This window comes from Dermacentor albipictus, chromosome 6, assembly GCF_038994185.2.
Source record: "Dermacentor albipictus isolate Rhodes 1998 colony chromosome 6, USDA_Dalb.pri_finalv2, whole genome shotgun sequence".
Classification (NCBI taxonomy): domain Eukaryota; kingdom Metazoa; phylum Arthropoda; class Arachnida; order Ixodida; family Ixodidae; genus Dermacentor; species Dermacentor albipictus.
Window position 1 is genome coordinate 134,743,471 of NC_091826.1, and position 20,697 is coordinate 134,764,167.

The window sequence follows — 20,697 nt, forward strand, 5'->3', positions numbered from 1 at the left end:
CAATTCCCGGTTCTCAAGTGCCACCTGGAGCCCAGATGATACCCAAGGAAGCAGTTCTTCAGGGACTACAAGAAATACTACATAAACAGCGTTCCTACTACAACAGAATGACACGGGTTTTGCCAGACCTTCATAGCTGAAACAGATTCTCCGTATACGACAAACACAACAGAACGTGGGCCCCTGCCATGGTAGTTTGTCATGCAAGGCCGCCGCCATCCTACGTAGAGGCCACAGACAGTGGAGGGCAGTTACGCCGTAACAAGAAAGCATCTCAGGGCCACAGATGCTGCTCAGCCTGCTAAAACAAACGCAGAAACCCCAAGACAGGCTGAGCAAGTACCCCAGCAGACGCAATTCAAGCCTCACTTTGAAGAAGTCAACGGGTACGCCAAGAGTCGCAACGCCATCCACTACCAGAACGTATTAGCAAACCAATCCTTGTTTGCAAATGAAAATGTCTATGAATGTTCCTTCTCTTTCTTTTTTCTTTTTCCCAAATAAGGGAAGATGTACTGGAACGCAATATCATGCCTGCAAGTCAACCAGTGCGCATCTGCAACACGACCACTGCTCATCGCAATGCTTCTTATATACTCGGCTGCGTTTCTGACGCCGACGACACCGGCTTTTCTGCGACACGAGCCCCTTAACGCTGTCGCGTTAAAAAGCGGGCAGGTCTTCTGCTACCGGGGCTTAGCGGAGAGATGAGAACTAGCAGTCGGATTCGTGATTAATAAGAATATAGTTCGTAACATACAGGAACTCTATAGCATTAACGAGAGGGTGGCAGGACTTGTGAAACTTAATAAGAGGGTTGTACAGATCTGCGCCCCTACATCCTGTCATGATGACAAGGAAGCCGAAAGCTTCCATGAAGACGTGGAATCGGCAATGGGTAAAGTGAGAACAAAATACACTATACGGCGAGACTAGGAATGAAATAGATCTTATACTCTGCGGTAACCCTGGCATCATACAAGATGTGGACGTGCTCAGCAAAGTGCGCTGAACTCGAATTAGCCTAGACCTAAGGAGGGAACGGAAGAAACTGGTACATAAGAAGCCGATCAATGAGTTACCGGTAAGAGGTAAAATAGAGGAATTCCAGATCAAGCTACAGAACAGGTACTCGGCTTTAACTCGGGAAGAGGACCTTAGTGTTGAAGCAATGAGCGACAATCGTGTGGGCATCTTGTGGGACAATCAGCAATCATGGAAGCATTACGGTGTCAGGGTGTAGACAAGCCGTATGTAAAAATACTGAAAGATATCTATAGCGGCTCTACAGCCAACATAGTCCTCCGTAAAGAAAGCAACAAAATCCCAATAAAGAAAGGCGTCAGGCAGGGAGATACAACCTCTCCAATGCTATTCACGGTGTGCTTACAGGAAGTATTCAGAGACCTGGATTGGGAAGAAATGGGGATAAAAGTTAATGGAGAATACCTTAGCAACTTGCGATTCGCTGATGATATTGCCTTGCTTAGTAACTCAGGGGACCAATTGCAATGCATGCTCACTGACCTTGACAGGCAAAGCAGAAGGGTGGGTCAAAAATTAAACTGCAGAAACCTAAGGTAACGTTTAACTGCCTCGGAAGAGAACAGCAGTTGCGATAGGTCGCGAGGCACTGAAAGTGGTAAGGGAACACATCTACTTAGGGCAGGTAGTTACCGCGAATCCGGATCATCAGACGGAAATAATCAGAAGAATACGAATGGGCTGGGGTGCGCTTGGCAGACATTCTCACATCATGAACAGCACGTTTCAATTATCCCTCAACAGAAAAGTGTGTAACAGCTGTGTCTTATCAGTACTCACCTACGGGGCAGAAACCTGGAGGCTTACGAAAAGTGTCCTACTCAGATTGAGGACGACGCAACGAGCTATGGAAAGAAGAATGATAGGTGTAACGTTAAGCGATAAGAAAAGAGCAGATTGGGTGAGGGAACAAAAGCGAGTTAATGACATCTTAGTTGAAATCAAGAAAAAGAAGTGGGCATGGGCAGGACATGTAATGAGGAGGGAAGATAACCGATGGTCATTAAGGGTTACGGACTGGATTCCAAGGGAAGGGAAGCGTAGCAGGGGGCGGCAGAAAGTTAGGTGGGCGGATGAGATTAAGAAGTTTGCAGGGACGGCATGGCCACAATAAGTGCATGACCGGGGTTGTTTGAGAAATATGGGAGAGGCCTTTGCCCTGCAGTGGGCGTAACCAGGCTGATGATTATGATGATGGTGATGATGGGCGTAACAAGGCTGCTGCTGATGATGATGACAGGTCCAATCTCTGGCTGAAGGTATTCCACTTTTCTGCAAGTGCCTCGAAGAGCACTAGGGGATGATGGGGCGGAAGTCCTTCCAAGGCGCTGGCTCAGCCCAAGCGGCAGTGGGCGTGATAAAAAACTTCTGACATAATGTGCCGTTCAAGACACCATGCCGATGCAGACAAACTTCCCAGCCTCAGGTGAAGAGTAAAAATGGCTTTTTATACGCCTGCGCATTAATATCAGCATCCCGGATGTCATGTTTACCAGCATGGTTGCCCAACTTGAGGACCCTAGTTGCCAGGCCCAATACAGTGGTGAGGAAAATTCACGATGTAGGCTGGTAAATGTGACGTCACACTCTCCTCACCCTGTAGAAAGGTCACTGGTGCCTGCAAGCAGTGGTGTTAGGGGTGCAATGATGGTAGCGACATATAGCACAAAATGGTGACAATATGAGCGCGCGCCAATGATGCTACGCAGCGCCCTAAGTGTTGTTGGCTTATGAAAGTTGGTCACGTTTTGGAGCTTAGTTGGTTCGGAAATACGTCTTCTTTGTAAAGGAAATGGCGTAGAGCATGGTATCAACATGGCCTAATATAGTTTATTGTCTTGCATAGACCAAACACTTTTTTTCAGTTAAGCTGTAGGCCAGCCTGCGTAAAGCAAGTCAAAACTTGTTGCTAGCGCTGAAGCTTAATAATGGAACTTAATAACACAGGCATATTTGCCATGTTGGGTCACGCAAATTAATGTCCATCATCTGTGTAAATCTGGTCCGCGCATTATTCATACAAACCGCTGAGTCCAACAAATGTGGTCTTATAGCGATCAGCGTCGGCCACGGGCACCTCGCAGTATCTATAGCGAAGATGTCACGAAGAAAAAAGTTTGGCTCCTCATAGACATTCAAGTGGACGGTCAAGACATCCTTTCGCGTGATCGTATTCAAATGCTAATAATTGCCGCAAGAGAACACCCTTCTTTCATTTTAACATGAGCGATTGGGGAGGCCCATAGACTGCTTGATGGCTACATAACGCCTCCAGTGAGCATGTCAGTCACCTGCTAATCAATAACCCGCCTCTCGCTGACTCGAAACCAGTAAGGGCGCTGCCGGAGAGGAGCCAGGGAGCCAGTGTCAATGTTAAAGGAGACAGCTGCCGCTCTACCCAAGCAAGTAATTGGCAATCAAAGGAAGAGCTGATTTGAAGAAGATGGGCAAGTTTGCCGCTCTGCGTTGGAGTAAGGTTACGGTGGATTGACGGAGTAAAGGGTTGCCGTGTGGAACTCGAAAGCACAGGATCCGCAGCAGAAATGTAAGCGTCCGTGGATCCACAATAAATTCAGCAACATAAAGCTCCTCTGCAATGATGAATCGGGCTGTGAAGATCCCTAATGGCTCAATGTGTTGCGTGATAACTGTGCCTAGCGAAATACCCGAAACCGGCTTCATCAGTTCCCGCAGTCTGCGGCAGAGCATTACCGAAATGACGACTCCTGGGTCTACAAGGGCTGATGTCTCTTCTCCTTCCACAATCATAGTATTCACTTCATGGGGCAAAATCACCCGCCTTGAATATTTTACAGGACACGTAGTCCTCGCCTCTCTAACTGCGGTGATCCGTTTTCCTGGGGACGAGTGGTAGGCCGACGCCTCATGGGCAAAATGCAGCGGCGGCGAGGGGAAGGCGGTCGACGTCTGTCGAATGCGGGTTCGTCCGACGGGCTCATTAGATCGTACGGCGGATCCGGTGAAGAACTTCGTTCAAGTTCTCTTGGCGGGCAGTTGAAAGTTGGTTTCCAGGAGCGAGCAGGAGGTGACATCGGACGCCTGCGGAAAGGTGTGACATGGACAGCAATTCGCAGGAGCAACAAATCGACCAGTTGGCTGGTGTGCGCCATATGTTTTTCACGCGGAGATAATATCCGCGTTGGTTCAATAAACGTGGCATGGGTTGGTGTTGTGGGCATTGTGGCAGCCTGCGCATAGCTGAGTGGTGCAGCAACAGGAGTGTTGTGAAAGCCAGGGGTAATGCCCTCAGCAACTTCACACCGGATGACGTGCTGCACTGTGGCCGTCAGTGAAGAGGGGGGCGTCTCTTGCGTCAGAGGCATAAATGAAAGTTGGCGGGGCACCTCTTCGAGAACTGTTTAATCCGCACCATCAGTGAAGAGTCAACTGTGGCAACGCGAAGCCTGAGAAAGCCTACCAGTGATTTGTGCGTGGGGAACAGCTGCTTGCTCAACTGATCATAGCTCTGACAGAGGGTCGCTACTTTCGACACACGACTGCGGTCCTTTGCCAACAGCTGCTGAACGACGTCGTCGTCAAACCTCTTTAAGATATTCGTGATCTTGTCGCTTTTCGCAACAGTCGCATCGACACGCTCGTATAGATCCATGACATCCTTGATATAACTAGTGAATGTCTTACCGCTTTGTTGCACTGGTTCGCTGAAAGGTTCCTCGGCGCCAAGCTTGTAGACCACAGAACACCAAAACACGTCTGTGAAATTAGTCTTGAACGCCACTCAAGCCGATAGGTCGGGTTTTCGGTGGAGGTACTACAAGTTCGCTGCGTCGGTCAGATAGAATATGGCAGTGTTCTGTTTCGTCGGTTCATGCCACTTGTTGTAGTTGCTCGCCTTTTCGTAAGAGGCAAGCCAGTGCTCCACTTCATGGCATCCAATCCCACTGAAAATGGCAGGATCGCCCTGACGCAAGGCACCCGAGCAGGGATCGTGGCCGTCGCACACGCTGTCGGATGACGGTAATGGATGGCAGAGTCCTGCTTCGGAGCTCCAGGTTTCAATATGTACCGAGGACCTTCATGAAATGAGACGAGGTTTATTGGATTCGTAAAGCAACAGTCGGAAACACAGCAACAGCAACGATAGCACAGCTACGTTGGCTAGGTCCCAGTTTGACTCTCCAGTGCCATTCTTCTTCATTAAAATTGATAAGGTTTAGAAAGAACTTCCCACTGTCATTCTTTTTTCTTACATGTGGAACAACTTCAACAAATACGAAAGACTAGGCAGACGATTGTGTAGTGCATATAAGTCCTTCTGAGCGTATATATCTTTGGAAGTATATCACAGGCACACCACATGATAACAGCGAAACAAGAAAGAGCTGCGAAACTACACATGAAACTATATCTTCAAAACCACATTAGAACGCATAACACTGGTACTAGTTGAGTGTGTTCAGTGGTGCTCCTCGGACCATTTAAGTAAACACACTTTGTACCTCTTCCTTGTCAACGTGTTAACGCTAATGTTTTTTTGTATTGTTTAATTGAAAATTGTTGCATGATGTGCTTTTTATTTTAAAACCATGTCCCTTTTTGTCTTGTTTTATAATGTGTTTCAACAGGCTTTTCTGGGTTACGGAGCGTAGGAAAAAGATATTTTTGAGACGTTGAATAAATTTGCTGCAAAAATGTAAATTTCGCAATTGCTCTGTTTGGAACACATAAAAATATTTCACTAGGTTGCATATATCAGCGTCTTCTTGGCTACTAGGTGCGAATACAAACACGACACAAGGAAGGAGACGGAAATAGCGCTCTGTCCCGTCTCCTTCCTTGTTGTCGTGTTTGAGTTCGCACCTAGTACCCAAGATGAATTGTGACCAACTCGCCCAACAAGACGTCCTTTTAATCAGCGTCATACATACGGCGTCTGAAATGTGACAGATCGCCTTTGCTTTCTTTTGTTTTTGTAGTGTCAGCAGTTGCGACTTGTTTTTTGCGTGGTGTCTTCCCCTAGAGCGCTGCACTTTTACGAGCAAAAAAAGGCATAAATTTTCATTGCACAGAGTTCGTGGGGAGTTTTCGTGGCGTGCTCACCCCAAAAGAAAAAAAAAACGGCAGCTGGAAGGGTTTGCATTTCAGTAACCGCCAAACAGAATGAGGTTTTTCTCGTATATTGGAATTATAATCCGATGTTATCATGCCTGTAAGTTGTGGATAAGCCATATCCTACGAATTTTCTGACGCAGCTTATGTTGAGAAATTCCATTAGTTCAAAAATGACTTTGCGCCAGGTGGACGGCCCAACAAGAAACGGCAGCTGGAAGCATTTGTGTTAGAGCATCGGCATAACGAAATTATGTTTTCTCATATACTCGAATTAGAACCTGGTGCTATCATTTGTGCAAGTAATGTGGAAGTCATACTTTATGAATAATCTGGTGCATTTTACATTGCGAAATTCATTTACTCCATTAATGCTCTTGTGCTAGACGGAGGGTCTACAAGATAGAATATGTATGGATGGATGGATGAATGTTATGAGCGTCCTCTTTGGAACGGGGCGGGGGGTTGCGCCACCAAGCTCTTGCTGTTATACTGCCTAATGTCCGACGTAGATTAGCCAATAAAAGAAAAAAAAACAGTATGAGCTCCGACAACCAAATTTGCTGATCCCCTACTGCAAACTGTGCTTTTGCACGTATTCATTTTTTTGTCGTTTTCCTACTTTTCTTCCACCAATCCTCCAATCGCCCCTTACAAATCCCTATTTGCGGACATGTTTACTTTTCCACCGCTCTCGCTGAACCTAAGGGCTTCAAGGAGGCCAGTGGTACCTAACCCCCGTATTCACAAACGCACCTCGACTTGACCCTCCACTCGAAATGCTCCTTGAGGGCGGTTTTCCATTTCACAAATCGCCCTCCATTTGAAACGCGCCTTGAGTGAAGGAAAGCTCGAGCGCTTTACTCGAGAATCTCAAGGTAGCCTCGCAGCTACCTTGAATCGCTCCTCGAGTGAAGTTAGTGCGTGAACATGGCTGCCTTGCGATCTGTCGCTCGCCTAGTCAGCATTTTTCGATGGACGCCAGTTGCCTCCGTAGCTTTTCTTGGGTTAACCGTGCTGCGCATTTTCAAGGGCTTCGTTTTAGGGACCATTGCAGTCCTCTGGAGCGCTTCGGCACCGGAATTATTCCACTGCAGCGCCGAGACAGATCGGCCATCCTGTCAAGAAGACTGCGAGCTAGTGCAGCGATTGTGGTCTCCCACCGTGCATGAGCCAGTTGATGACCTGCACACTGGCATTCTTCGTGCCAGTGCTCCGAACCTACTATCGGCGTCAGTGCATTCACGTGTTTCTTGCGGCTCATCGTAAAAAGCCGCATCAGTTCAAGCACGGCGCGATACATAGCTGCTGCGGACTTCGAACTTGCAAAAAGAAAACAGCTACGAAGATTCCTGTCACCAGTGGGTGTGTTGCCTGTGCGCGTGTGTCGCTTAAGCGAGCGCCGGCCGTCGCCCCGTCGGCGCTGTTTGTACTCGGGCAGATCGTCACTGCCTACGCTAATCCAAGGACGGCGAAACACGCCGCAGCAAAGCGAGCATCTTTGTAAACGAGCAGGTGCGTTCACTTTAATTCTTGCAATTTTCTTCAATTTGATGCAACTAGTTGCGCTAAGGAAAAAAGGAAATGGACTGTAATTTCGCGCGGACCATGTGCAGTTGGTGCAATTGAAAGTCATAAGCAATAATTACGTAATCCTTGCTTCAAACCATTCAGTTTAATTAGCTTGTCATCCATATGAAGATCCCAGCTCAACGAGGAAGTCACCAACCATGAAATGGCATTCAGAATTATACCTGCACGTATACACAGGTTAATGGAATGTTTTGTTCGAGTAAAAGAGACAGAATAACAATACAACAGAGTAGAGTTTTGTGCATCACATTATTTTTTATTCCGATAAATAAAGGTGTAGCAGTGTAGAGACAGTACCTAATACAGACAGTGCTAGCAAGTGGTAGCAGATATATCTCGCACACCTTTATTGCGAACATCCCAGCTCTCTACAGGGCTCATTATGCAAGTGCTAGATCGCTGTTGCCGGTCTTGCTGAGCAAGCGGTAGACCAGCTGAAAAATGTTTCTTTGCAAATAAAAATAAATAAAAACAGTATGAGCTAATTAATGTAAAAAAAATCGCGCTCTACAACACAACCTTTTTAAACTAATGTATTATTACGAAATGTAAACTAAAGAAAACGAATTCAGTACCTAAGCTAGTTTCATGGACCTTCTTTAACATCGTTGTATGTTTATTACCAACCCCTTCTTTTTGCAGGAACCAGGTTGCCAACACACGCACGAAGAGCAACTGCCTTTCCAACTGTGCAGTTTGTGCTGCGCTTGCATTGGTGTGCAAGTGGAGGAGAGGTCCAGTTAATGTCCTGCTGCACTATAATAGCCGTCCAAATATTCTGCTAAAGACATCTATCATTTTTCTCATATCTTACCAGCTCAAACGTCACCACTAAAAGCACTTTGACTGCATGTATTTGCCTTCATAGACAGGTTGTAGCTGAAGACATTGTATTTTTCATCCAGGTGGCCTTTCTTCAGTCATACTTATTAAGTCAGAATGTACCCCTTAATAATTTCTGGTCAATTCAAGTGCCAATTTTTTCTAAAACAATAAATTAACATTATTCTCGCCTTTTTGTACTTTGATAGTATGCAATACAGCGTGAACTCTGATCCTACAAACAGAAGCAGTAATGAAGGAGATGAAAGGGGGTTGACCAAGGGGTGCGATTTTTAATAATCATATCATGAGAAGCCAACAAGCAAAGTCACCAAAGACAACATAAGGAAAATTAATTAATGGCAAAAAATTAATGGCATGGAAATTAATGGCAATGAAAGTTGATGAAAAAACAACTTTCCGCAGGTAGGAAATTATGTAGTTCCAGTAGTAGTAGTAGTTAGTTCTAGTAGTAAAATATAAATACACAAGAACGTGGATGGGAAAACGGTGCCGCAGTAGCTCCATTGGTTAGAGCATCGCGCGCCTATGGCAAGTTTTCTCAACCACTTTCATTGCCATTAATTTGTCATTTCTTTAATTCAATTAGTAAGTAGAAGTAATTTCTCCTCTGTTGTCTTTGGTGTCTTCGCTTGTTTGTTTCCAAGGATATAACAGAAGGAGTAGTACTGCTGACAAATACATTCTAGAATAAAACACCATCTCTCTTCAAGAGAGTAGTCTGTCGGGTGTAGCCACCCGACGGCATGCAGTGGTAAATTCTTGTAGAATATATGCTGTTTCTACCCTGCTTCTAGGTTCAGCTTAAGATAATTATGACGGCCCGAACAATGAGTTTCTTCCATTGGATGCGGATGACAGTTGGCTTCAATGGGGCTTGCAGAACTTCAGCAATTGACCGAGGTACAACACCCAGGGTAGCAGCGTGTCTTGTGGGATCCCCAAATAGGCCAAATGGTGATGCAGACTGTCACAATGACAATGCTGAAAAATACATTATAGAGCGCATTACTACCGTTATTTCAGAAAAGCTGAGATCAACCATCAAAACTAAGGCATATGTTTCATCTACACTTGCTCATGCTAAAGTAGCTTCAGCATGCCACAAAATACTGAAGTGCTGGCTACAAATACTACGAAAATGTTGCTTCAAAAATTGTGCGCAGCAAAAAGATCCTGTCGCAGCTGCAAAGCACCACGGGCAACTGATGACCTCGCCCATCATATTCATGCGATTTAAAACAAAAATTCTATGACAGCTAAAAGTGAATAAAAAATTAATTTGATTTTATTGACATGGCTGTTTCATGTTTGTGGCTCTAAATAACAGGGTGTCCATTTCGCCATTTTGTGAATGTGGGGACACGTAACATGAATATTTTTACACAGTTTATGAAAATAAGCACAGACTAATTACCGGGTAGGCTAGTCAAGTACTTCTTCAGCACCTAGCTTCTTTCAGGGAAGCGAGCTGGTGCAATTCCAACAGGCAGGCACCATATCTATCGATGCTTTCAGGTCTGCCAGAAGCCTTACTGTGCAGCACAGGCGTTGATTTTTTCATCAGCTGGTCCTTCCAAGGCCCACATCCTGCGCCAGAATGCCAAAACGTTTATGTAGACAGGGCGCTCGCGCGCTAAGTAAATTCAGTATACCTAAGCAACGGAAATGAAAAAACGTAGCACAACTAAAAATATGTCGGCATTGCGTGAACTTGAAAGCCCAGCTACTGGAACGTGCATCAGCTGCTACCACATAGCACACTGAAAGAGTTAGGACGAAAAAACAAATGGCGGTGATGAAGTATTGACAAGTGAATTTTCGGAAGATTAGAACATTGCGTAGCGTATATGTGAAGTGAGGAAGCACTGGAAATGCAGGCACCAGTGCTGGTTCGTTGACCATATGTGCTACAAGTTGAGCAAGCCGACTGACCACCACGGCTTCTAAAACAATGTACAGGACTCAAAAGAGGCTTGTTTTTTTTTTCTACCTGCCGGACCTACGCACTCAACCATAGACGCATTCTGCCACATGTATACTATAACTGCTTCTCCTCTACCGAAAGATTTCATACGCGATACTGGAGTGATCGTTGGATGCAGGCGCCGATCCGTACCTTCTACATTATCGCTTAAAAAAGCGAAACCAACAACAGATTGTCGTGCTGAATCTTGCACAAGTTCCCATTAGCAAAAAATAATAATATATGTTTTGGACAAGCTTATGCTGCCTCGAATATGTTTCAGGTACTAATTAATGCCCGCAGCATGAGCAACTGGAGTCAATCATGCTTGTGTACATCGGGAACGGCTTATCGACAGCGCAGCGGCAACCTCAAGAAAACCGCATTGACATACTGTGCTTCCACGAAAGAATGGCTCACTCACCCATATTTTCTGTCCTGTTGTTGCTTTCAGCAAACTCACAGCACCACTCGGTCTTGAAGGTAAACAAAGCTGCCCATCGGCCGTTCCATCTGTGGCCTCAGAAGTCATTCAGGCTCGGCCACCATACGCACAAGGACAGAATCACCCATCATAACCGCGATTATCAACCGCAACGTCAGTCACCAATGAAACACTAGGAAAAAAAGAGCAGCGGACAAATGCCGGCGCAAATTATCTTGGTTCTCAGCCATGCGCCATGCTCTCAGCCACGGAGGAAGGAAACTAAGGAGAGGCCCTACCCCCTCCGCGCGCTAGGAGAAAAGTGTGGCGGAAATGACGTATAGGTTCTCATTTTTGTTGCTGCTTTTTAATTTTTTTGCTGCATGGTCACGCCTTTTGGGCCACAATGGCGGCGTTGTTCTGATTTTTTGAGCGCTCACACATGTTGCTCTGGTAGGTTTCGTGCCGTGGCAAAGGCGCTGTGTGGGCGGGTTTGCGTTAGTCACCGTGTCTTGTTGCGCTGTGTTACCTGCACCGTGCTCTGCCGGATGTTGCGCGAGCGCGCGCGCTCCGCGCGCGACACCACGCGCAGCGCGGCGTGGTTTCGCGAAAGACGTAAACAAGAGAGGAGGGTGGCACAAAAGGCGGAGCATCGCCATGAGCAACGCCAACTTCCGGCTTCACTTTTGCTTCACAAAGAGTGACGTCAGGGCCTCTCCTTAGTTTCCTTCCTCCGTGCTCTCAGCTGTTGGGATGCGATTGTTGCCAGACCTCAAACACAGCTCCCGCTTGTTCTATCAGTAGAACGCTCACAGTGGCAGCGTTGCCGAGCTAAAGTTGTACATTGCGCCGTGTAGTTGTTTGATTAGGAAGACGAATGAACTGAAACACATATTTGTTTTAAATAATGGGACTTTTAATGAGCACAATGAAGAATAGTCTTGATATCAGACGCTTTTCTCGGTCGATACACTTCACTTGAGTCGAGGGCGCATTTTCAAGGCATTCCTTGGCGGAGGAAAGGTGAAGTAGTGTTCATGAAACGCAACGGAGCCTTGAGTGAAGGAAGCCCCGTCGCCTCGACTTGGCTGAGTCGAGGAGGAGCTTCAAGTGAAGGCGTGTTTAAGAATACGGGGGTATATCGACCGCTTCGCAGATGTCTTGACATTATAATAAAAAAGAAAACATGCTCCGTAGTTTTCTTAGCTCTACCGCAGCAAGCACATGCTTCTTCTTCCTTCTTATATTTCGCTTTATATGGCGTTCTTTGTTGCTGTGTTGCCCACCCTTGAGCCGCATACTTGCTGGCAAGCTTCCTAGTTTTTTTCCACCACTGTGAATCAATGTTCTGGCACTGCTAACGCTAACGCCATCAAGCTACCACGGCTACTCAGACTTCAAACGAAATTTGTAAAAGGGCTTTGTCAGTTTCCACACAACAGATTTAGATTTTCTTGAACATTCGAATAATAATCCGAAGCCATTCTGTCTGCAGCTTGCGTGTAAGTCCAACACTATGCATTTTCTGACGCAATTTATTTTCAAAGAATAATTTAGCTCAACAAGGCACTTGCGCTTGGCTGACGACCTAGAAGAATGAGCATATGTGCTGCACTTCCGCACACGTACGGTGACTCCTAACCTACGTTACTTGCGGTGGTGGTGCTTATGTAATGCCGTCCAGCTGCCGCACCAGATTCGCTGTACATCCACTTTAACAGGATGGAATGGAGGCGGATTATTGTTTCCTGAAGAATCATAGGTAGTACGCCACGTGCCTTCGCAAGTTTAAATCAATCAATCAATCTTTATTTCTTCGTAAACAAATACAAGCGCATGTGCACTTATTGAGAAGGAGCTGCCATAGCGCACGCCTGACAGCGGATCTCCTGCTAACAATTAAGTGGAGTTAGGTACAGATAATGGCAATAAAACAGCATTACGTGATTAGTTGTAACAATGAGAGCAAAGCAAATATGCATGAGTAGTATATGCCATAACAATATAAACACGATGAGTGATCAAAAAGTGCCTCGTTATCAGATCGTGGTTTTGGCACGTAGAACCCCATAATTTATTTATGGTAATGATCCAAAGAAAATGAAATAAGAGATAAAGAAAACAGGGACAAAATATAGCATTACAGATCAATTACACAATGTTTAAGAGTAAATAATTAACGAAAAGGAGCTATTCTTAAAGGATCCTAAAGGTAACAATTGCTTAATGATTAATGGTAGGCCACACCAAAATGGAACGACAGCAAAAGTAACAGTATATGTGCCATAGTTACTGGCTGCCAATTGTCACGTTGTAGTGATAGTGAAAAATTTTTGCTCGAGGCAAACGGGCAGTCTCCAACCGTAGGGCGCCATGGGAGGCGCTCAGCCACGACCTCGCCGATCAACTGCGGGCCATCCGGCTCGCCGAGGAAGCCGCTCGTGCCCAAGGGCTCGAGGCCCTCACCTTGGCTGGGGTGTTTGTGGCCCCACCACGCTGAAATCATCGGGCATATTCAATAAAGTTTCACTCACCCACTCCAGACGAACCTAGTGAGGGTTAGAGCTGAACAAATGTGATTTTTGCAACACATCAGCTTCTATGGGGCCGTTTATTTGCGGCGACAACTTGGAGTGGCGCCCTCTCATGAGTGACGCCATCGCCAGCACGCCCCTCGCTCCTGCTCGCTGGGTTGCCGCGCGCGACCCTTCCGTTCCAGTGGCGTAGCCAGAAATTTCGTTCGGGGGGGGGGGGGGAGGGGCTAACGTTGCAGCTCGTGCTGCTCCGTACAACTTGTCGCGGGATCAACTGCATGAGTTATACCTGCATGGCGAATGCCCAAAATGCTGTACACGGATTCTTAAACGGAACGCGCTGTTGCATGCACTGCATTTGCATGCATTTTGCACTGTTGCATGCAAGAAATATGCATTTTTTCTTAAAAGGATAGACTCGCATGTCGCAAAAGTTGTGTCCGAAATAACTGATATCAATGCTTGCATGTTTTGTTGTGTCTTTAATATGTAAAGAAAATATCACTCGAACTTTCCAACTATATCAGTTCGAAACCAGTAAAGCAGTGCATGCCGTTACTATGAAAAATGTAAAGGCCATGAAATGGACAAGTTGAGGAAAAACATTCTAATTAAGCTTTGTCATTCAAGATGCTTGTTTACATTTTTGTACAAATGGAATGGCCAGGGAAGACCTCAATGACGTTGTCCTTTGTTCCAATGCCTTGCGCAGGAGCAGCTTTCACCGGTCGTGTTAGCCATTTATCCCACTGACTAACGTGTCGCGCGATTCCCGTCTCATAAAATTTCTAGGGTAGCTGCTTCAAAATGTCTGTAATCGACACTTACGCGTCATTGTCTGACATGAATCTAGTTTCCTTGAGCTGTTTTTTCAATTGCCTAGAATGTGGATGTCGCGAGGTCACAGGTCTGGGCTGTATAGCGGACGTTGCAGTGTTTCCCACTTGAACATTGCCAGTTTTATGTTAACCACATCAACGACATGGGGACGGGCATTGTAGCGGAGAAAGGTAACCCAATTCACCAATTTCCTATGTCCTTTGCTCTTGATTGCATCACGCAGCCGATCCGGCATTTCACAACATGGGAAACAGTCGATAGCCTCTCCAGGTTTAGCAAATTCAATCATAATGGCCCCTGATGGTCGAAATAAAAAGTCAACAACACCTTTCCGGCGGGAATGGCCGCCTTTGCTTTCTTTAGGGCGGTGAATTCAGACGTTTCAAGTGCACGCCTTGCCGTTGTGTTTCAAGCTCATAGTAGTGGCGCCATGATTCGTCCGCGGTCACAACTGCAGACAAGTTGTCACCCTAATTGTGATACCGCATCAGATGAGTCAAGGTAGCGCCGAACCTTCTCGCCTTGTGGCGGTGGTTCAAAATATTGGGCATCCATTGCAGACACAAGAGCCGATAACCGATACTTTCATGAATTATGGTGTTAACCGAACCTTGACTGATGTTCACATGCTCTGCCAATTCATCGATGCTTATTCTCTGTTCTTGTTTAATCAGCTCATCAACCTTTGCAATCGTGTTGGGGGTCATTGCGCGGTGGCTTTGGCCCGGTGTTGGATCGTCTTCGCAACTCTAACATCCTTCCTGGAGCCGTTTGCTACAATGCTTCACAGTGGCCAATGAAATGCAATCTTCAACGTACACGGCAGCGATTCGGCGAATAATTTCTTTTTGGGAAACGCCTTGAGCTATCACGGACCTCACGACACCATGCTGTTAAACTTTTGGAGCGTCCATTATGTGCGGCAGCCATGTTCAACCCAGCGTATGGGAGCATTAAAGAACATTTATCCTCATACCTGCGTGTCACTTTTGTAAATGAAGAATGCGCGTTGTGGGTTGGCTCACTTTCATTTCACTCCCCCTCGTACATTCAAAATGTCAATACAGAATGATATACACAAATGCCAAGATACAGCTTGATAAACGGCAAGAAAGTGTCACTAGAAAAAAAATTCACTGCACGCATAAACAAATCCTCGGAACAAGATATGACAGGCCGGGCAGCCTGCGTTAGTTCACCGCCCCAGTAAATGCTCAAGTGAGTTGAACGTGCAGCACGGAAAAAGGAATATATATTGGTACATTCCTTTTTGCCTTCAGCAAACAGCTATCAGCCTCACTTAGCTTTACTTTAAATTATGGCCTCCAAACATAAACACGTGAAGAACTGCCTAATTCACTTAAGGAAGCCAGTAGTGCTGGTAAAATCTAAACTGCAGTGTTAGTTAATTGCTCTTGTTACTGCTGAGCGTTTCTGTGATATTCGATATTCGTGTGTATTCGGTATTATACCATGGACTACTCGTCGTGAGGAAACCTGTTTTATTAATTTCCATTCATTCATTTTATTTCGGCATTACGGTACATTATAGCATGTACAAAAATGCTGGGGGCACAGACTAAAAGCCAGAAGCTTGACGGGGTCTGTACCGGATGGTTGCACTTTCACAGGGGCAACAGGAAATGTTCGTATGCGACAAGGTTACAATGCCAAAACTATACGTTTGAAAAAAAAAAACTAAAGGTGTTGAAATTAACATTGAAATGGAAATACATTACTTTTATGCACATCAAAATTTTTGAAAACTTGGAGAAACTTACCAGCACAAAGTCAAACCTTAACAGCAGCAGCATTACGGAACACAATGCTGGTTGTTTAAAAGAGTAGGCAATGTATAAGCGATCATTTGTTGGCCATAGTACGGGTCCGTGGCGTAAACAAAAGCTGATTTCGCGCGTGTCATAAATATGCATTCTTTCAGTCAAATCAGCAAATTCTTTCAAGCACACATTGTTTGTTCTAATGCCTTGTTTGCAGCGTGTCATTAGTAAAGAATCGCACAAGTCGACAACAGGTATTACGTTTAGGTTTTTACAGATGGACCTTGTGTGCGCGTTATACGGAGCCTCGACAATCAAACGGACAGCCTTTTTCTGTAATCTAGAAATCCTCAGAATGTTGCAAATTGTGGTGGTTCCCCCGACAAGGTAGCAATAGCAGTTTCGGAAGGAAAAGTGAATTATACAATACCAGTTTTGCTTTCTCAGGGAAAATGAAATGTGTGCGCGATAATATACCAACGGTGCGACAAAGGCTGGAACAACCAGAATCAGACTGCGAATCCCAGGACATGTTTTCATGAAAGAGTACGCCAAGATATTTCAAAGCAGGAACCACCTCAATTTTTGATGTACCTAGAGAAAGCGCTAAATCCAAGTTTACTTGTTTTTAGCTCTAAATAGAATCGCTTTTGTTTTTGACGTAATTATAGTTAGCGAGTTCTTAAAACTCCAAGTGTGCAGTTTCGCGAGTACGCGGTATTTGCTCTGGACTGAATTTCCAAAAAATCTGATCCTAAAAAAATAATCTAGCGTCGCCAGCATAAACTACAAATTGGGTATTTCCATCCATTCTTACTGCGTCATTAATACATACATTAAAAAGTAGAGGCGCTAGGATGCATCCCTGTGGTACTCCGCTGTTTAGGGATCGAAAGCTTGATTTATAGTTATTAGGTTATAACTGCTGCTGGCGATCACTGAAATAGCGATGCCTAAGTGTGTAAAATGCCCCATGGAATCCGTAATGATCTAGTTTCTTTAAAAGTGTGGCATGATTAATCCGATCAGAGGCTTTCGAATGGTCGATAAATATTCCAAGTATGTAAAGTTGACGCTCGAAACCATGTAATATGATTTCTTTTTGACGAAGTAACGCGGATTCCGTGGAACATTTTTTACTAAAACTACATTGAAACGGCATTATGATGTTATGGCGACTCAAAAAACTATTCATTCTTATGTGAATCAACTTTTCAATAGCTTTGGAAAAAATGGGCATTATGGAAATAGGCCTGTAGCTTGATAGCTTACTTTTGACACCGCGTTTGAAAATAGCGGTGACTATAGCAACTTCTAGCTGTCTCGGGAAATCGCCAGAAGAAAAGATTAGATTGATCACATGTGTTAGGGCTCGGGCAACGATGTGAAGCACGTACATGACTGGTCGAACTTGTAGACCATCACGGTCGGCTCAGTAGCTATTTCTGAGCGACGAGAACACTGCTACAACTTCTGGCTGGGTGACGGGAAACAAATACGCAGTCACGTGTTCTAGAAGACATAGATTCCATGCAGGACGTATTATGAACACTGCTTGCGACAGAGGCAAAAAAATTTTAAAAAGGTCAGCTAGCTTACAGCCAGTGAAAGTATCCTTATCTAATTTGATCTCAGTGGGACCAGTGTTTTCTTTAGAATAACTTTTCAAGAATTTAGCCTTTTCCAGACAAGTTCCGGTTTTCTAGATACTTCGTGATTAAAGAAGTTATAAAATTATCGTTCTTTTTTTGTGCGCAAATGGCTATTTGTTTTATTCCGATGTTTCTTAAACGCTTGTAAATCGGGGGCGCTTTTAGTCCTAAGGAACTTTAGCTTTCAAGCATTCCGAAGTAAGCCACTGCTTTCTCGCCTTATGAGGACGGGTCTTTTTGGTGTAAGGAAAACTTACGGTGAAGGCCGTTTTAATGTTCTCTATTAGTGGTTCATACGCGCAAGTAGCCTTGCCACTGCCGTAGATGGAGCGCCATTCTGTAGTTAGTAAAACTGAACGAAAACGCTACGTTTACGTTAAGGTATGTGACAGAACTTTCATCTTTGTTTTTTGAGTTAGTTTTCTTGTATTAGTTTTGTATTATGTATATGGGCAAATGTAAGTTGTATTATTATTTTAAGTTTTGTATTATGTATATGGGCAAATGATCACTAATATGTAATCTGAGAACTCCTGAGTCAATTGTTTTATTTTGACAGTTTGTTATAACAGCATCAATACATGTTGACATACTTATTTGTATACGTTCCGGTTGTTTTATCACATTTACCAACGCATTTACTTCGAGCATTTCCGTATGTTTTGCTTGTGGCACTGAGTTGCTCGAGAAATCAATGTTAAGATCACCTCCCAAAATTAGTTTGTAATTATTGTCCTTAATCCAAACAAGAAATTCGTCTAAAAAAGATAAAAATGAAGGTAGTGTCCCCTCAGGTGGGCGATACATACCCGATAAAATACTATATTTGCACTTTACCGTAAGAATTTCATAATCATCTGTATTTCGAGAATAATTCGAGAGAGTTCGCTTTCAAATCTGTCTTGAACCATTAACGTAAGACTAGCCCCTTCTTTACCGCGACGACTAAGAAAGTAAGACTTATAACCAGGTAGTTTGAGTACCTCTAGATCATTTGTATATCAAGTTTCAGTCATCATAACTACGTCAAAAGAAATTTTAAAACATTCTATGGAAGTTGTGATGACGTCTTCTTTGTTCCGGGCCGACTGGGCATTAATATGAAGAGCTGAAATATGGCTGCTAACAGAGACAGGTATATTTAGACACCTGGAAACATAAAATTCGGATCCATCATTCAAGAGTGGAATTTAAAAAAATATGTACGAGGGAAAGCTGATGATGAACACCAGCCTGCTGTAGATATTCACCGATCTTCACTAAGTCAGCGACACATGTTATTTGGAGCGTATTCCAAGACTTAGTCCTTCTTGCGAATATGCTACCATCTGTGGTCCGCAGAAACCGCCATTCTTTTTCTTCTTTTTCACAATGGTCATGGTAAGCAACTTTTTGAGCTGTGGACAAAGATGACCGTTTATGTGCAGCGGTGGCGTAGAGGTAGAACACCCGCCTCGCGTGCAAGAGGTCCGTGGTTTGAATCCCGGTGACGTGCAATTTTCCACCGGATTAAAAAAGAAATCCGCGTGATGATAAAATCGCATAAACAGGCCTGGAGTGTGGCCTGATCCCGGTGACCAGAACCGGTTACACACTCCCTCACCAGAGCAGGATGGGCCACCCTGATGTAGTACTTGGCCACAACCTCCCATATGAACACAACAATCAAACCCCGACCCTCAGTCCCCAGCAGCTGCGAAGCCACTGACCACGGCGGTGGTCAGACCTGCGACGCAGCAGAGGGTGCTATGAATTCCTGGCTCAGAACAGGCCACCATTGGAATATGCACCTGGCAACGTTTAACGCTAGAACATCATCTAGTGAGGCGAGTCTAGCAGTGCTATTGGAGGAATTAGAGGGCAGTAAATGGGATATAATAAGGCTCAGTGAAGTTGGGAGGCCAAAAGAAGCATTGTATTGTATTGTATTGTATTGGGCTTTATGGCGCATAAGCAACTTAGGCTATCATGCGCCAAACACATGGCATAACTTATTTCAAAAATTGGGTATCCTCAGTGAGGTCCTTGTCCGGACAAGGCCTCTGAGGAACCCAACAAACCAAATGAAGACCTCAGCCTTCTTCTCAGAACTGAGAAAATGGGTGAGGTGCCTCATAAGATGCGTGAAAAAACCGGGTAATAATTTTTAGAATGAGTAGTTCTGTGATACATTATATTTCGTTTAGAATCGCTGCGTCTTTCAAAAAACTAAAGACAGATGAAGTTTCTACTACTGGGTTATCTCCTAAAAGCAGACTGGGATGGAAGGGAATGCGTTCATTGTAAAATGCAGTAAAATGTTTTTTCCTTAGCCGTTCGAGTTCTGTGCACGAGAATAAAATGTGATTTACAGTGAGTTCATCTCCACATTTCTCACATAAGGGTTTGTCTTGTTTTGTCAGTAGAAAGTTATGTGTTAGGTGTATGTGTCCGATGCGCAGGTGGCATAAAATTATTTCTATAAAACGTTCCTGATGCCTGCATGATCTCCATTCTCCTAGAATAGGTTTTACTAAATGTAGTTTGTTATTATCTTCGTTATTCCATGTACTCTGCCATTTTTATTTAAGCTTGTTTTTTACTAACTTCATGCAATCTGCATAGGGTATACTTACAGTACTGACATCCTTATGGCAGGCTTGAGCGGCGCACGCGTCAGCTCTCTCGTTGCCTCTAATTCCTTGATGGCTTGGTACCCTTATGAAAATGACTGTTGAAATGTTGTTGGCATATTGTTGACGAACTGTTGACTCAACAGCCTTTCAACAATACCTCAACAATTATTGAAACCATAGAGCAATAATTCAACAGTAAAGTTGTTGGGCAGTTCACAACAAAAAGGTCGTTGACTAAATTTTGTTGGTATAGTGTTGAATAGTATTGAGTATTATTGAGCCACTGTTGAGTAGTTTTCAACACTAAAGTCGTT

The 20,697-nt window shown here is 44.6% G+C and overlaps 1 protein-coding gene and 1 long non-coding RNA gene across 2 annotated transcripts in view; both read right to left on the reverse strand.

Annotated features, from left to right (window-relative positions):
* Gat (GABA transporter) overlaps nucleotides 1–20,697 on the reverse strand; it is a 552,429-nt gene that overhangs the window by 482,430 nt on the left and 49,302 nt on the right. The gene's annotated exons all lie outside the window — the stretch shown is intronic.
* Nucleotides 9,342–11,221, reverse strand: LOC135902275 (uncharacterized). The gene is made up of 3 exons (XR_010564468.2): nucleotides 10,962–11,221; nucleotides 9,989–10,161; nucleotides 9,342–9,555 (listed from the first exon to the last, which is right to left on the reverse strand). It is a non-coding gene; the product is annotated as an uncharacterized lncRNA (long non-coding RNA).